At 35.4% G+C, this 18,173-nt stretch overlaps 1 protein-coding gene across 1 annotated transcript in view; it reads left to right on the top strand.

The window, feature by feature from the left end:
* The window catches only part of LOC136844925 (uncharacterized), a 77,300-nt gene that overhangs the window by 9,783 nt on the left and 49,344 nt on the right, over nucleotides 1-18,173 (top strand). Inside the window, exon 5 of the mRNA XM_067114275.1 lies at nucleotides 13,202-13,340. The gene's annotated coding sequence lies outside the window, so the exon portion shown is untranslated. The remainder of the gene's footprint in view (nucleotides 1-13,201; nucleotides 13,341-18,173) is intronic.

The raw sequence follows: 18,173 nt of genomic DNA, 5'->3' as shown, positions 1-18,173 counted from the left end.
CTTCACCAGGGGATGAGGGGATAAACGGGGACCAGAGACTCTGATTAAAGTAACATGGCCTATAAGGTTAGGTTAGGTTAGGTTAGTATAGTCCTTTTATAATAGGTTTCCTTAGCCAGTCCCTTCTTGAACATATGCACGGAATCATTCCAGGGTGACCATCATAACAATAACATGAACATTCTCTCTCCCTGTGTTTTACCCCACCCAAAACTCCCTGTTCCCAGAGGGTCCCCATTAAAGGTAATAAGTGACCGCCAATAAACAAAAGCACCTCCTTCATCTAAAAGTATAGGAAAACTCAATTTCAAAGGCAATAAGCTGTGCTGAGTTGTGTGGGATAGGCCTAGTATAGGGTTTGTCGAAATTCTCCAGTCAACAGAATTATTTGTTTCAGATGGAACATTACTAAACACTAATAACATATACATGATTCGTGATTTAACTCATACTGCCCTTGTTGGTAGTTGTTCGTATGGAAATATAAACCTTTGCCTTCTATATAAAGTAAGTGTGTTCATCAGTGAGAGCCAGAAATGGTCTTTGAAGAATTGTTACACAGTGGTTAATTGTTGGTAGGCAAGTGAATTTGAGGAGCCCCCACTAGCCTGCCATAAGCCAGTACTTTTTCTATAGCAGTACAAATCAAGTAAAGAAATGTTCTCAGACTTATCCAAATATATTTTTGAGTTGTAATATAGTATAATAAATAAGATTAATATATTTCATCAAAAATTAATGTTTTGGGCCAGTTCTCTGAGAGTTAAGAATGTTAAAAATCGTGATCTGGTTAATCTATTTATCACAGAAAAGGTATCCTCAATTTTTTTTTCATAAGATCAAGCCCAACAAGCCAGCTCTGTAATTTATAAATTTTAGTTCTGAGGTCTGCCTGTAGTTTTATAGCTAACATTCTCCTGAAAATTTTATTGTATTAAAAATTTTGAACAGCTAGAAAACATTATCCTTATAGCTAAATGCATGTGATTTTAAAAATTATAAGAGTGTCAGTATTGCCATCTTAATACAACCTTTGTACTATATTTGTCATAGAAAGTTAATATATTTGAGTGTGCTTCCCTTGTCAGTGTAACTTGATGAGTATAGATTCAAGTTGTTTTGTTATAGAATTGTTTTGTATCATTCATAAAACTAATGAGGTTGATTCAACCTTCCACACAAAATGCAGGCAACTTGTAGGGTCTTATTAACTTAACTTGGACAGATAGGTCTGCTTTAAATGCATATAGCAACAATAATAATGATAATAGTAGCACCTCAACTTAAGAGATGCTTTGAGGGTCTGGATTTCTGATAAGCTAAAAAGTCTATTAAATAACAAAGCCAATACATAGTATATTATAGCCTAATATTTCCCGGACATCCTACAACAAACAGTAATTCCACATTGTTTGTACACTAATCTAACATGTACTCTACACTTAACATTTAATTGGAGAGATTTGTCTAAAATTATATAACATCTAAAATGATGGCATAGTAAAATCTAATCCTAATAATGTAGCAGATAAGTACAAAAGCTTAAGTTGGGGTCTGTTACCTTGATGTGTTTGTACAGGTAATATAAAATCTTAATTGGTAGGACTCATTTTACAATGTGAGAAATGTAATTCTGTTATTAGACCTTTGTTATGCGAACCATAATCTCTGTATTATCAGACGTTTTGTACTCTGGTCTGGTTAAATGACCTTATAATAATAATGTTACTGTATACAACAGGGAATCCTGCAATTCAAAAAGGTTTCAATATTCAAATAGTTTGGGCATGAATTTGAGGATGGGTACCTGTACAGTATTTGTTTGTCTTCACCAGGTAGATAATTACTGTCCAGGTCATCAAGGGTAATTTGAATGTACAGCTGTCCCTTAGATTCAGGGGGAAAATTTAAAATTTGCAAACACCTCAACTCCCCAAACCATAAGTCCTGATACTGTAGTGTATTCTAAGCCATAACTTTACTAATATTGTATTTAGTGTAGACAGTTGATTATTTATCAAATTATATACAGTGTAGAACAGTAAAATACAATAAACCCTTTTTAGTGTACAATACTGTATTAACAATGTAGTGTCAGAGAGAGAGAGAGAGAGAGGGAATTCACATGGTCTACTTGTACTATGACACTACAGCATACATAGAATATTTTATTTTTTACATAGAATATATAATGTTATAACGAGCGGCGAGTAAGAGGCAGAGTCAAGGTGCATTGTAATTTATTGATACAAAATCTCTGACAGGTCAAGAACTCTTGCGAGCGGAAAAGTAGAATTTGACATTATACGAAAGCGGGGGGACGTCTATACACAGTCAGATGTGTTTTCGTACACCCGACGAATGGTTAAAAATTCTATATACAAATTAGGAAGAGGTTACAATACATTTGGTTAGAAAGCTTGCAATGCCTTACATGAATTAGTAAGTACAGTTCTGACAAGGACATAAAGTATCTTCTGAAAAATGCATAAAAGATCGCTTGAATCAGGAGCACTGGATCTGCTTCCTGAGAGTCTTGGTGCATCATGTAGATTTTTGTTTTTGAAGCGAGGATGGCCCGAGTGCATAAATAAAACCAATCCAGTTAATAAAACACTTATGTCATTATAAAAATGCTACTCACCTTATGCACTTGCAAGGATATGTTAATATGTATCCTCTTCCATTTAAGTCTTTCTCACGATGACTCATATTGAACAATAATGCAGATGCTTAAAATGATGATGCAACTCAAGCAAGCTGATGCAGTTGTTGAACTCATACTAGAACACACACACAACAAACAAATGTAAATTAAGTGCACAGGATCATTATTGTTTATATTCCATAAGTGGAAGTGTATCATCAGGATCTTTATCCTATTCATCAGTACATTCATTATGGGGAATAGGAGTAGGAATGGCTGGTCTTGAAGCCTTTATAATGGCAGGGCCCAAAAGACATGGACAGGGTGGAGGAAGAGACCAGGATTTTGGGTTTCACATTTGGGAGGTAAATTTTTTCATTTGTATTTCTTTAGAAATTGATTTATATGGTGTAATTACCTCTACCAATTCCTTTACTTTTAAGGCACTCGTCATTAAGGGTCCGTATCATAAAAATGGTTCATGAGAGCGTGAACTAACTGAATTCATTTGTGATGTTATGTCAAGTAAGCTTGTACAATGCCAATTGCCACAACAAATGCTTACTTTACATAACATCACAAATGAATTAAATCCATTCACTGCTGTCATGGACTAAATCTTGAATGTTCCTAAGATCCATATGTTCTAACTCTTTCCCAAACCACTGTCTTTGACATGGTCGCACTTTCTTTCATTACTTCTGTGATAGGCCCCATGGTAAATCTGAGATCACTGACACATTCTTGCCAAAATTCATCCAGCATGAGTGTATTTTTACAGGTATGATAGCTTTCATGGCTCTTTCAGTATTTATAGCTTCAACAAATGTATAAAGTTTCTGTCATTGTTTTCTAGTGGGATCATATTCTATAGTATGAACAATAGTCTCCGTGCGTACCTAGTATAAAGTGCATTAATTCCTTCCTTATTACCCAACAGATCTAGAGGCTGGATTAGAGTTGTGTTTTTGAGGGGAAGTAGATGACTTTCATGCCTTCAGTTTGTAACTCATGGGATTCTGGGTGGCCAGGGTCATTGCACAGTAAGACCTTAAAAGGCTGTCATTCAATGGTGAGGCATCTTTGGACTTCTGGAACAAAGCAACAATGAAACCACTCAAGGACAAGTGTTATAGTAGTCCATGCCTTCTTTTTATGCACCCAGAAGACTTTTCAAGGCCCAGGGATTAGCAGCTTTATAAATCTGGTTGTACCTAATTATAAACCCAAAGATAATAGCACAAAACAGCAGCACCAATCTTTCTTTTCATGGCTTAAAATCTGGTGCTCAACTTTTCTTGGCTAATAAATGTGGAATTTTTTCCAGAGCAGAATTTTTCACGGGTGTTCAATACTTGCTCCAACTAATATTCTTGCTCCTGTATAAATTTCTTGGTGGAGTTCAGAAACTCCTAAGCTGCTTCAGGGTCAGTGTAAGCTCCTATTATCTCCTCATTTGGAGTCCAAACCTCCTCTTGAAATTATTAATCCAGCCTGTACTGGCTCTGAAGTCTGTAGAGCTAGATGTTTTTCTCTACTTTGCTGTACAGCTTTATGTAAGGATATCACCTTTCCTAAAATCAAATTGAAGTCTCCTGCAGTGCTTTTATATCAATCCTGCACCCACAGAAAAGTATCTGTTTTCACAGGAGAGATAGAGAGGCGTTTCACATGTGATAAAGTGTTTTTGCACTTCCTAAAGTAACTGGGTGTAGTTGCAGCAGTAACTGCATGGATAGGTATTTTCTTCTTAAGTACATACCTCGGAGTTGACTTGTTGATATCTTATAGCAGACAACTGCCATTACGACATCTACTTGGAAAATCTGCAGTTCAGTTTCATTTTGTAGGATCTTCAGTTTGTTTCTCTTTGCAGCACATTTAGCAGCATCGGGAGTGTTACACTTTAGGGTCTTGATTAAATTATAATTTTACTATTATCGCACTAAAGATATGGGAGCCAAGAAAACTAATGATCATTGCATGAGACAAACGTAAGGGCATGGGTGGGAGTTGAAACAAAGATGCTGGCATCCCTCTATCAAAGCATGCAGAACCACAAATCTTTTGTGACTGTATCTTTTAAAAAATGTCACCATACAATATTCGGTAAAGTTGGGCGAATATTCTTGTTTGTAAATGAAAAAATATTTCAAGTATTTATCATGTGAGTTGTGGTTTCCTCTACATTACCAACCCTAAATGCGTTGCAGCTTTGTAAGTCCTCGACTTACAGCTGGGGATCCGTTCCAGCGCCCCGCCGCTTTTTAGTTTTCTTTACATCTGTAGCTTACATCCATTTTTGGAAATGATCACAATGCTTCAAAAAATATTCCTTAAATTACAGATGTGTGAAAAATCAAATTAGTGATCCTGAAACCTTCAAAATTCAGGGTCAGCCGCACATAATGATAATTGGAACTGTAGTTGCATTGTTTCATAGCTTGGTTACAAGTAGGTGGGTGTGTTGTGTAACTAATGGAATATTTTGTGAAAGTACTGGTAATTTTCTGTCCTTGAGGGGTTCAAAGAATTAGTCTGCAAATCAGTCATGTCAAGACATGACTATTGGATTATAAAGTCCTTGGATTTAAATGATAAAGTATGTAACCTTGAAAATACTATGAATAACTTCCGTGCCTTTTTATCCAACAGTTCTGCATATACTGTACTTGCTTAGATCTTCATGAAATCTTTCATGAAGATCTTCATGAATGTGTTCATAAACAGAAGTATAGTATCTTTTTTGTTGGTAGTTTGAAAAATTGTTTTGATTATTAAGCATTTCTTGTATAGACAAAGAAACAGTAACTTGATCCATATCCACAGTAGTGTCTGTAATAATAAACTCTTCATTGCCCAACAAAGGTTGAATAATATGTGTGAAACACAGCAGTGATTAGTATTGCAAACAAGGGACACGTGAATACTATTACTTCTTTGGGGTTTCATGGGTAGATTTGACCAGAAATGTTCTTAAACTTAAAAAAAAAAAAAAATCATGGGGTAGGGAAAGTGCTCCAGTCATAGGCCCTTATTGTTTGAATAGTTGTAGTATTGGAATGTATGAAGAATTGAGTTTTCGAACAGGTTCAGATATTTGATTCTAAGGTGTACTGCAGTTATTGTAAAAACGTGTACAAAGAAAGCAAAATGTTCAGATCATGCATTTAAGGGCATGTAAGATACCCTTATTACTTGATGTTGATAGATAATACGAAACTGAAGAGCTGCAGACATATTTCCATGTTTTTAAGACTGGTGGTATTGAGAAAACCCTGATATCCATGATTATCAATGAAATATAAGTATTATATCTGCAAAACAGAGATCCATATTATGACCTGATTGTTATTTATTGACTACCCTTGGTGTAACATTGAGTGGGCCGTTATGCAGGTTCTTTAACATACTCAGGACAGGGCTGTCATGACTGACCAGCAGATGCAACAAACAAAGGAGGAAAACAACAAAAACAATAAAATAAAATTAATTTATTTACTATATTTACAAGATCAGGTCTGGTAAAAGATAAAAACCATAAATACAAAAAAAACCAAAAGCAGCACTAAACAAAATCAAGTTAAATAAACAAAAAGTAGCTTTAAAAAAAAAAAAAAGCAAAAATAAACAGCAGCAGGCAGAAAAAAAAATATCAAACATACGTCCTCCATCAGGGCACCAAGAGCCCTCAGCTGTGCAACAGGGACAAAAACCCACCAACCAGAAAACCCCGATGGAGAGGAGCCTCACGCTGTCATCAAAGATGAGCAGCTATTCATGGTCACCTCCACCTCTACGTCGTGCTCCATTTTTGCTGCTCAAAAACTCGACCTGTCGACTCAAAAAACTGCCTGCTGCTGCTGCCCTGCGCTATTGCCCTACCAGACCCGAAAAAGAAAAACGGCAGCTCACCGACGAGAACATCAAAACAAAAAAAAACTTGAAGGTAAAGGAGCGGCAATTCACAAAGTGAACGAGCGAGACCAGCAGTTCCAAAACCATCATAACGTGACACCTCCCCACCTAAAGAAAAAAAAAAAGATTATTTTTTTTTTTTTTTCACTCATATCCCCTCAATGCCGTAACAACCCGCCAAAAACAGGCCGCCCTGTCATCGCCATTGTAACGACCAGACCTTATGCAGGTTCTTTAACATACTCAGGACAGGGCTGTCATGACTGACGGCAGATGCAACAAACAAAGGAGGGAAAACAACAAAAACAATAAAATGAGCTTAAAATTAATTTATTTACTATATTTACAAGTGAGTCAGGTCTGGTAAAAAGATAAAAACCATAAATACAAAAAATAAGCCAAAGGCAGCACAAAACAAAAGCAAGTTAAACAAAAAGTAGCTTTAAACAAAAAATGCAAAAATAAACAACAGCAGGCAGAAGAAAAAAAAAAAAACATTCCTCCATCGGGTCACCAAGACAGCCCTCAGCTGCACAACAGGACAAGACTCCAAACCAAAAACCCCATGGAGACGTCAGGACAGCCTCACGCTATCATCAAGATGAGCAGCTCGTGGTCAAACCTCTGACGTGCTCACTTCGTAGGCGTTAATTGCTGCTCAAAAACTCGAAACGTCGACTCCAAAAACTGCCTGCTGCTGCTGCCACTGCCGCTACTCTCGCTGACCTAGACCCGACTTCACCGACGAGAACATCAAAACAAAAAAACTTGAAGGTAAGGAGGCAGCAATTCACAAAAGGAAACATTCAAAACCATCATAACGTGACACTTGGACAATGGAGAGACCTTGGCTAGAAATGAGAAATGAGTACCAAAACATCTTAATCTTAATTAGTATGTTTTAACCAAAAAATGTTTTTTGAATGCTTTTATAAAATTGATTTTGACTGACTCCAAACAGAAATTGTTGATTAATGCCATGAAAATACTTTGATAGTTTTATGAAACATCAAACCTCAAGCTATATTTTCAGGCTAGCCTAGCCTAAAATTACTTGGCATGATAGCAGAATGCAAGAGAAGGGCCCCCACTAAATATCAAATGATCATAATTCCAAAACAATATTCCAGCCAGGAATGACATTCTTTCAGTGCTTCTAGCGGACTGATAAATGTACCATACTAGGAGAAATTAAATGCAAGTCGCAGTTTTCAAACTTTGAAAACATAATGCTGAAGGTATTGCATCGTGAAAAACAGTTTTAGCCTTTTTAGTTTTGTGTTAGTATTAACATTCGTGAGACTCTCAAGCATCAGGTTAATTGTAAACATTCTAAAAGTGTTCATTACATACAAACTGTGTATGCGGGCGACTTAACCAAAACTGATGTTACTATGCTTAACAATGAATGCATTAATTTTTATAAGGTGAAATGTTAGATGTCACCAGGATCGGGTTACACTGACAATTTCGTACATCGTAGATGATTCGTACCCTGAGGGCTTTATAACTCTTAAAGGAAGTGCCGTTTTGAAAATGATATACCCAAATATTCAGTAATAAAATAGTCGTATTGCAGTACTGGAAATTGCACTAGGCTAAGCACAATTCTTTGGTTTTATAATTATAATTTACAGCGACCGCAGTTACTTAAAGTGCCATAGATTTAACACCGTCACAAACATAGAATATATCTCGTTGGTTTAATTAATTGCATCTAAACACAACACGCAAAGATATTTAGGTAATGATAATCAAAGGATGGCGGGAATTACTGTATGTTTACTGGACCTAAGCAAAAACTTGTGATTTTTAAAAGGCTACAACTAAAATGGATTGGTGAACAAGTCCCAGGTTTTTGTTGATAAATTTTTTATTCTTTGAGGAAATGTTTGCTCACAAAGTATCACAACGCTTTATGAATATAGAAGTATAATACTAGAATGGGCATTTATTTAAAAAGAAAATGTATATGAACGTAATTGACACAATTTCAAGCTTATTAAAGTGTCCCGTCTAGTAAAGTTTTCTTTTACTCAAGTTTGTATTCCATTTTCTTTATATTTTAAAGCATAAACCTAACTATATGAAAAAGGATATTCGCAGGAAATCGCTATGGAAATTAAAGTAACTTCTATTTTTTCAAATTATAAACGATATCTCTAAGAATTTTAATGAAAACTAAGCTTTTGTTGCCAATGAAAAGCTTCTTCAGGTTGAATCGTAGAAGAATTTTACGTAAACAATTTAAGAAGTAAAGTTGGCATCAAATAAAACATGGTCAAGATGTTTACTGTTACAGAAAGACTTGCTTTGTAAACTTGTGTCATATTTTAGTTTAGAGAGGCTTGCACAAATGTATGCAGTGTTCCCGTATGTGTAGGTATTTGCCTGTACATTAAAATACACACACATTATATATATATATATATATATATATATATATATATATATATATATGCAATGTGCATGTATATAGTATGGGTAAAATTTTATAAGTTGCCAATATTCCCCATTGATTAACAGAATGGTTTTTCTAGCATATTTTCACGTGTTTTGAACGAATTTGGTGACGATTTTGCTCGGAAATCAATAGTTGTGGAGTTAGGGTACCAATACTCTAACCCCAGAACTGTGCATTTCCGACCAAATTCGATATTAAATTCGTAAAAAAAGTGAGAAAATATGCCAGAAAAACCATTCTGTTATACCCTGATTACAGTTCCATTACAAGGCATTAACATAACTTTCCGTTTTGGAGTTGGGAAAATAAGCCATTACCCCCAGTTCCAAAAATGTGGGTTTTCGAAACGAACCTGCATCCAAATTCGGAAAACAAAAAGGTATTATTTTATAAGTTGCCAACACACGCTACGACATTGTAACCTACGTTTTTGAAAAGAGCTCTTCATTCTCGTTATTTTGAACCCCATAAACACTATGCGCAAATGATAAATAAAAAATTATTAAAATTACTACTTATGAGGTAAGAATACTGGACCCCCCCCACCTCTCCATAGCTAATATGGCAAAATTGTAACCAGTAAACGCCCCTAGTTTGTTATATTGGAATTTTAATTTTCTTTTAGTGCCCTATCATTTCCTAGTCATTTTTGCATGAAAAACCCAAAATGGTTTTTCGTGCAAAAATGACTGGCTGGCGTTTTATTGGCAACTTATAAAATTTTACCATAGTATGATCTCATGTGAATACATGCAAGTGTGTATTTGTGGAAAACATTTGGGAATATGTTTCTCGAAATGTTGACCTCACATTTTTATTCTCCGTGTTAATAAATTTATAATTTTTTATATAATTTTTAGACTTAAAATGCTAACATACGATAGGGAATATGATAGTGATCCTTGGGAAAATATCCTCAGAAAAGGACCGCGTGTTCTCCCATGCCAATGATAAAATCGCTTACTAAGCCATCCACCAAAGTTTTCAGCCAATGACAGAAGGCGTTAGAAATTTTTATATTAAGGAAGCCTTTGTCTGCTCAAAGCAGTTCTGTGACAGAGCTCCATCCTTCCTGACTTGGGAAGGCTTATTACAGTTCAAGGCATGGGAGTCCTTTTGTCATAGCGTATGTGAAATAAAGGAAGGACTCTGGTAAAAAGACATTTCGATTTTTTTTTTTGATCATGGGGGATACTCGTGACTTTCTAAATGCCTGTGGCTCAGTTAACAGTTGACCGCTCGAAACCTGTGTTGCTGTCAGTAGATTTTATATATCTGTACACCTGAGCATGACAGTTGACTTCAACACTTTCGACAGACTTGACAGATTTTGTGACTCCATTTATTTCTAAGCATTTGTTTTCAGTTTTATATATATATATATATATATATATATATATATATATATATATATATATATATATATATATATATATATATATACATACATATATATATATATATATATATATATATATATATATATATATATATATATATATATATATATATATTATATATATATAGCAGTCAGTCTGCGTCACTTGCCGTGCCCTCACGCATGGTCCAGTTTTGGGAAAATAGTCATATTCTTTCCATTAATTTCACAGTCTTAAAATGGATTTTTAAATACTTGGGAGTTTTTTGGTTCGATTAGCGATGGTGGGTGTAGGGCTGGTTTACCTGGTGTTACCTGGTGAGTAGGGAGGTCTAACCTGGGACGGATATTCATTTCAGGAAGAAAACCAGCCTTACAGTGGACGTGCTTCTCTTATGGTGCGTAAATTCCCCAGACTTGAAAGTGTTTTACTTATTTATATAGTGTATTTGGTGCCTGTGTAACACTATTAGAAAATCGCAAAACATACTTGTGGGAGAGTAGCTACAGTAAGCATGCGCAGCTGTTGTTTGTAATTGGAATTTTATTATTTTTACGTAAGTGCAGTCATGATTCGAGAAATTGCTTTTCTGCAACGCAGTTAGCTCAGTGAATAGATATTTTAAAGGATATGAACGGCCACTTCATATGTAAATGAATACACTAGAATGATTTATTCTGTCAAGACGTGGGCCTGTAACTGCAGAGAAGGGCTTTGTGGAATAAATTGTCCAGTACCTAGTAGCCTGATACAAATTATCAGAACTGCATCATGTATTGATTTCAGGCACACTTTTCAACTTAAATTGGTCGATGTAGTGTTTCAGAGTTGGTTGTGATGAAGAGGTATTTTATAGACAAGAAAGGTGTTGCTCAAAATAACGTGCTCTTCGTGATAAAAGGGTGCACTTTTAAATACTGTACGAGTATACTAATTCGTCAGAAATGAAGCAATTTTTAGTTATATGAAATTTACATGGTTGATAGAAACATATCTGTATCTTAAAATCGTGCTGAAAAAAATCTCTAAAGATTTTTGTGTTACAGATCTAGTACACTTAAGAATCTTGACTGATAGGGACCTGGACGTTTTTGATAAAGAACTTGCTGACGCGAACAAACTCCGTGAGCGCTCTTGCTGAGAATAGTTTGTATGAAGGATATAATTTTTTTTTTTAACTTAAGCTCACAAGCATTCTCAAGGGTTTACGAAACTTTCAAGACCATATTAGTTTTTGTCTTTTCTTTGCTTATAAATCTCTTACCTTTGTTGAATTATTTTATAATAATAATAATAATAATAATAATAATAATAATAATAATAATAATAGAAAATTGACTTGCGTGTTACACACGGATATAAAGCATTACAGGTGGCGGAGCAGTTGGTCATTAAAAGGATTTTTGAAATGTTACATATTTTTGCCTCTGAATTTCTCAGATATTGTCAAATAATTTTCCTCATGTGTTTTTGTCACATGGAGACGTAAGTACTCCATTTATGCAAATTCAAGAGGGGTGCTCATAGAGTCAATAGAAAATTCATGCTGGTAAAGCATGGAATAAAGGTAGTGTGCTGGAATTATAGAATGAGAACTTGAGTTAAGTGGGGTTGTAAGGCAGAAAGTGAACTGTGTAGATGTAAGCAAAATAATGGAGGAAGTCAAGAACAAAGGAAAATATTTATGTAGGGAAAAACACCCGAGAAGCGAGCAAGTCCCTTAGATTTAAAGGAATTGTACTGCAGAGAAGCAGTCTTGGCAATAAGGTGATGAGCCCAAACTTTCAGTAAAAAAAAAAATGCCTACGTAAATTTTACAGATCTAAGCTCAGATATATTTATTAAGCCTTGAATATTTATATTATTCTCGGTAAGGGTATGACAGTTATTATGCTTTGACAGAAACTACATAATTTTTTTTGTAAGTTTAGAATATCACGCGACCGTTCCTTTGACGTCTTTGGCAGATGGAACTATGTGATAATAGGTAATAAGTAGTATGTAACCGGTGGTATTTAAGATCAAGTGTACCCAGGGTGAATGAAGTAGAAATAGAATAATTTTCCAAATGGCTTCTACCCACATAAGAACCAATTGCAAAACTTTGCTAGAAATGATTGTTTTGAGGGTCTTTTCAGTCACTGAGGCACAAGCACAGCCTGAAATAAAGAGCTTTCGGAGATCTGATTCATTTTTTTAAGAAATATAAAAAATGGGAGTCTTATATTTGACCGTCTATTTAGGTTATCCAATTTGCGTTTAAATTTCGTTGTAGTATTATTTCTGGGCAGGTTATGCCAATTATAAAAATCAAAACTTTCCTAATCTTTGAGGATTAAAGGCCCTTGTAAATTAGTAGTAGTGTTAATTTAGTCGTTTTGTAGGCGTCCTTCTGTGATCTACACGAATACCTCTTTAAAGTTACGCAGGACTACATTTTTGTGTTTAGTTCATTCCTTGAGTTGAAGTAATACGTGTAATTTATGATAAGATTTCGTTCATGACAAATTTTAAAAGTCCCCATGCCTGGCCGTATTTCAAATTCATGTCTAGATAACACAAATAATAACATATAAATACGAAGAGTTCTGTTTTTGTCATCGTGGTGTCTTCAATTAATGTAACATTGAGGTTTCTCCTCTGATGTTATGTCGGTCTCTCCTTTCGAAGCTCTCTTGGCAAGTCATAGCCATTTGGACATGTCCCATTTGAGTGTACGTATGCATAATAAAATAGTGATAATGTTGTAATTATAATCATAAAGGTCCCCTGACAAAAAGGTTTCTATTTCAGGTAAGCAGAATTCTGGAAGAGGAGAGTTTGCATCTGAAAACGCGCATCAGAGGTGCCAGAACTATGATGAATTTACTACTTGGAATCAGACTCATTGGCAAAAGCTCCTGGAAGTCTTCCTTCAGACGCTGATATCAGGGTAAGACTGGCATTCCTTTACTGATATAATTATTTTGGTATCATAATTCTCTTAGTGACTGTTTCGTTATTTGTTGTGTCACAAGAGTTTTCCATACAAGAACATTGATAGTTTTCTCTAACTGTACTTGCAAATGGCACATATTTTGTGGCGTCGAATGAAATGATTCGTAATATGTAAAATAATCTACAATAATCTACTGGGAATAGTGTTCATCAAATATTGCTTGTACATGTCTCTGTCACACTATTCGTCTTATTCTGACTGATGTTGCAATTTTGAAATCTGTTGTATTTATAGCTGGCTCCGTCTGTGGTCTCACTTCGCGGAAAGCGCTCTGTGGGATCCACAAATTCATTTGTCTAGACACAATAGTGCAGAGACATTCGGAGAGTCGTTCCGCATACCTTATATTAATTTACAAGTTCCGCTACCATAACACTTAGAAAATAAAAAAAGATTCTTTTAATTTCCTCTGAAAGACTTGATATTTTCAGTTTTCCTCATATCAAGTAAAATCTCGGTGCTGCAAATTTAAAGGCTCTTAAACCAACATTAGAGGTTGATCTTGGATCAGTTATCTTGAAACCATATGTGGCTAGTCTTGTGTTGACTCTATTCGTTGATTGTAGAATACGCAACAAGTCTTTCAGGTACTTTGGACATCCGGTCTTGATAGCTTGTTGAGGCCTAACACACATTTTAAGTATTATTCTAGTTCATCTCAAACAATACAGAGGTAACCCTATTCCAAAATGCAACACCCACCATTAATCTTGCCACTCGTATGTTGTATCATAGGTAGGTAATGATAAAGATTTTATTGGAACTCAAGATATTTTATATGATCTGTATACATCTTATCAAGGGCTTATTGCCTTGATATAAAGAGGAAAATGCTCCACAGCAAAAATTAAGGCCAGCAACTCTTTGCCGTGGCGTAATTATGCTGATGCTTTTTAACTTCGGGAAGTAAGTTACGCGTTGCTGAGTCTCATAATCGCCTTTTTGCAGTAACGTAGCTCCAGCCCCCCGATCACTGGCATCCACCGTAATTTCAGGTGTTTTGGTAAAGTCCGGAGCTTTAAGCACTGGTAACATACTTAATAACTTCATCAGTCCCATGACTGTGGGTGGAGAACTGCAAGATACTTTCAGTCTTAACCTTTGTCTTTTCCTCCTCTCCTTTTTCCACCTTTCCTATCTATTTCTTCTAGCTCTCCTTCACTGGCGGTGTTCCGCATCTTTGCAGCTACATAGGGTGGCACCGGGTTAGCGTTCTCTCTCTCTCTCTCTCTCTCTCTCTCTCTCTCTCTCTCTCTCTCTCTCTCTCTCTCTCTCTCTTAATCTCATGCGGGAGGTTGTTAGTCAGCCAAGCCACAAGTTCTGGTAATGGTTACTGTAGATGGGTCATAATTATTCTATTATTCAAAAGTGTAAATGATTAGTGAAATGACTAACGAATCCCTATAGTGTCGTTGATATGTGGAATGTAGCTTTTAAAGATTTATAAAGGTAAACTACTTACTTTGTCCATTTACTTATTTTAGCCGTGCAAGATTTCGTACCCTATTAGTTGCAGTTAGTGGACTCATTTTGCATGGTGAAAGAATAATGATGGGTTACTGACAGTCATTTAGTATAATGATTTACCGTGTAAGAAGGAAGTGATAGAAGACCTCTTATAACTTATCGTTTACGTTTTCTTTCTTATTTTTCGTAGTCCATTTTGTTGTTCTTAATAAATTGTTCTCCTTGTGTTAGTGTTCATTTAAACTATTTTAGAGCAGTCTGATATTCTTTTCCATATTAACTTGAAATATAAACGAACGTGTTTTTTAACTGTATTGTCCATAAAGTATGTAACAAAATATAACAGTTTAGAAAACCGGCCTGGAAACGTATCTCATGCTTTGTCTTTAGTGTTCATACTATAAGTAATAATAAGGTATAAGGAATAGTGTCTCTGGGCACTGATGCCTTAACTGTACAGTATTATCGCGAAAACAGACATGACTAAACTATTGTCGTGAGTATGCCTACTGGAAATAACATTATAAAGGAAGTAACTTAGTTTGGAATTACAATTATTCATTCTTGAAATCTTTTCCTTTTATGAAGAATGATTCGTAGCGTAATAACTTCTCGTTCCAGTGAAAGCTTCTAGGTGTAATTGTCAAGAATGATAATTGCTAAGTATCTTAATAGTCAGGTCAAATTATGCATTTGTTTTGCGATAAGTCCAAAAATACATTTTGTAAACTTTGTCAAACTTATTAGCCATCTGATAGCATCTGACAGATACATGTAGTACCTAAATTATAAATTATTATGGCCCAAACTATTTTTAGCTTATGTTTAGAATGATGGCGTACTGGTAACACTACCTAAACCTCTAGACGATTTGGTGTCATGGTCGAATCGCTGTAAGTCGTTTAGGCACTTAACTGTCTAGACTTGTAGCATAAGTAAAAATCATATTAGTCCCCGTTCGAACCAGAAGGAGCTGCATATGGTTATCAGTAAACGAAATGGGGCACCTCAGCCATGTGCTTGTAATAAAATCCACGTTCAGCCCATAAAATCAAGACAGTAAAGCATTGCCTGAACTTCTGGCATTGCAGATTGGTGTTCAAGACCTGGCACTGTCATCAGTGTCAGTCTTATGAAAATTACTTACTACTGTCCGAGATATGCACACACTCATGTGATGCAAGAGTGAAGTATAAAGAGAGAGAGAGAGAGAGAGAGAGAGAGAGGAGAAGCAAAATATAAGATAGATGTAACTTGGAAAATGTACAACGGTTGCAAGAGAAATCCGAAAACTAAGATAAATCATAGAGAAATACAGTCGCATATTATTGCAAATCCCGACTTGAGTCAGATTTATTGATAAGTCATCTTCAGAGGACTGATACAAAGTGGTAGAAATTTACAGTATATATATGCTATAGCAAGACAGTACAAATGAACATACAAATGGCTGGAAGCGAAATATTCACCTGACAGGTGCTCGTAGGTGGAATCCTACCCTCATTTGCGACAGGTCAGCTTTTACCAATCCGATTATGGTCAGGGTGCTCCAACTTCCATTTTCCCCATCCGTTAACTACCTTCCTTAAAATTTATACTTCTTGCATATTTCTTTCGAAATGAATAAATCAGGTGTTATACATGCCATGAATCATATTCATATTCTTACTAGAGCTTTCTTTTATAAAACTAGACTCAATGATGTTTCTTTCCAGTGCATTATTAGAATAAACTATCTTTTATGCCTCTGCCCAGTTGATTGTATGATTGTTTTCAGTAACATGTGCAGTAATTCCACTGTCCACATAGAATTTGGAGTACACAGTCTTTAGCATTATTGGGAGAGTTCTGTATAGGTGCACGTTTCATTGTTTTATTGTTCTTGAATGTTACATTAACTCCAATATTCTTAAGTAGATGGGGAATATCTTTGAACTTATTATAATATGGAAGTACAAGCAGGTTTTTGTGCTATAAGTTTCGTATTTTTTATCATAAAATGACTTTTTGCCACTTTTTATGCATTGTCTGATACAGAGTTGGGATATTTCAATTTCTTGCGTATACTCCTAATCATATCTATTTTATCATCAGTGTAGTCAGGGATACATATACGTAATACTTAAAAAAAACCAGCACCACAGGGGACCGTCTCTTACCCGCTGTATCCAGAGGCCACGGAAAAGACAAAAGTTAAGATTGAAATTATCTTTCTAGACCGGGCCGGAGACTAACATTTTGGGACACTTTCTTCCCTTTTGTTTGTTTTTTCATTGGTGCAGATCGTACTTCACTGAGTTGGGATCGTGCAAAATTAGTCTTCCATTTTTCCCTTCGCCCTTTGGATTTCGCCATACAAACTTTCATTTGGAATGTGACTGTCATCCATTCTTTAAAAGTGGCTGTCTAACGAAGTTATTTTTATAGTTATTTGAATATAAAATGGAGTCAGAACCCAACCTATTTTGTCCTTCTTTGAAACCAGTGTTTTAAGGATCTTCAGTTGCGAAGTCTCTTTAGAGGATGTTCACAGGTGGGCCAACCCTCTGCACCATAAAGCAATTGGTACATGCAGAACGCAGTAAACAATAACATTTGTTTTTACTGTGAAAATTCTGTTGAACAAAACTCATTTTGACTAGGGTTTCCAATTCAGGTGCACATTTCTTCATCCAAACTGAGGTTTGAGGAGAGAGTAGAACCAAGTCCGCTCTATCAAAAATAGATTTTCTGATCTGTTTCTTTTAATACTACTTATTTTTCAAAAATATCGGTAATACTGTAGTCCGTTAAGAAGTCGAGAGTTCCCTCTTGATGCTTTTATTCATTTATGGGTGAATTATGTGATTTTTTCAAAAGAACCCTGCTCAGCGTGAGCATGAAATCTCGCGTTTCTCGAGTGATTATACATTTGACTCGGCTCCGTTTCTGGGGTATGATCCGTTAGAATATAAAACTAGACATTTGATACTAATTATTATTATTATATTATTATTATTATTATTAGAAGTAGTAGTAGTAGTAGTAGTAGTAGTAGTAGTAGTAGTAGTAGTACTCAAGATGTGTATAGATCCAAATTCAAGAAGCCAAAAATGATATGAACTTGCTTAGTAAGCAGCCAAACCCGTATATTAACCAAGGGAAGAAGAGTAGAGTTAAAAAAAAATAATTGATACAAACAACAGGCAAATAAATGCTTATAGAAAAATACACAACCTCCCTATTTTATGGCTCTCTCGGGGAAAGCTACAGAGCTGCGTCTTCCATTGCTGAAATCAGCAATAATTTCTCCAGTCCCAG

Source organism: Macrobrachium rosenbergii, chromosome 13, assembly GCF_040412425.1.
Source record: "Macrobrachium rosenbergii isolate ZJJX-2024 chromosome 13, ASM4041242v1, whole genome shotgun sequence".
In the NCBI taxonomy this organism is placed as follows: domain Eukaryota; kingdom Metazoa; phylum Arthropoda; class Malacostraca; order Decapoda; family Palaemonidae; genus Macrobrachium; species Macrobrachium rosenbergii.
This window is presented reverse-complemented; position numbering and strand designations above follow the sequence as displayed.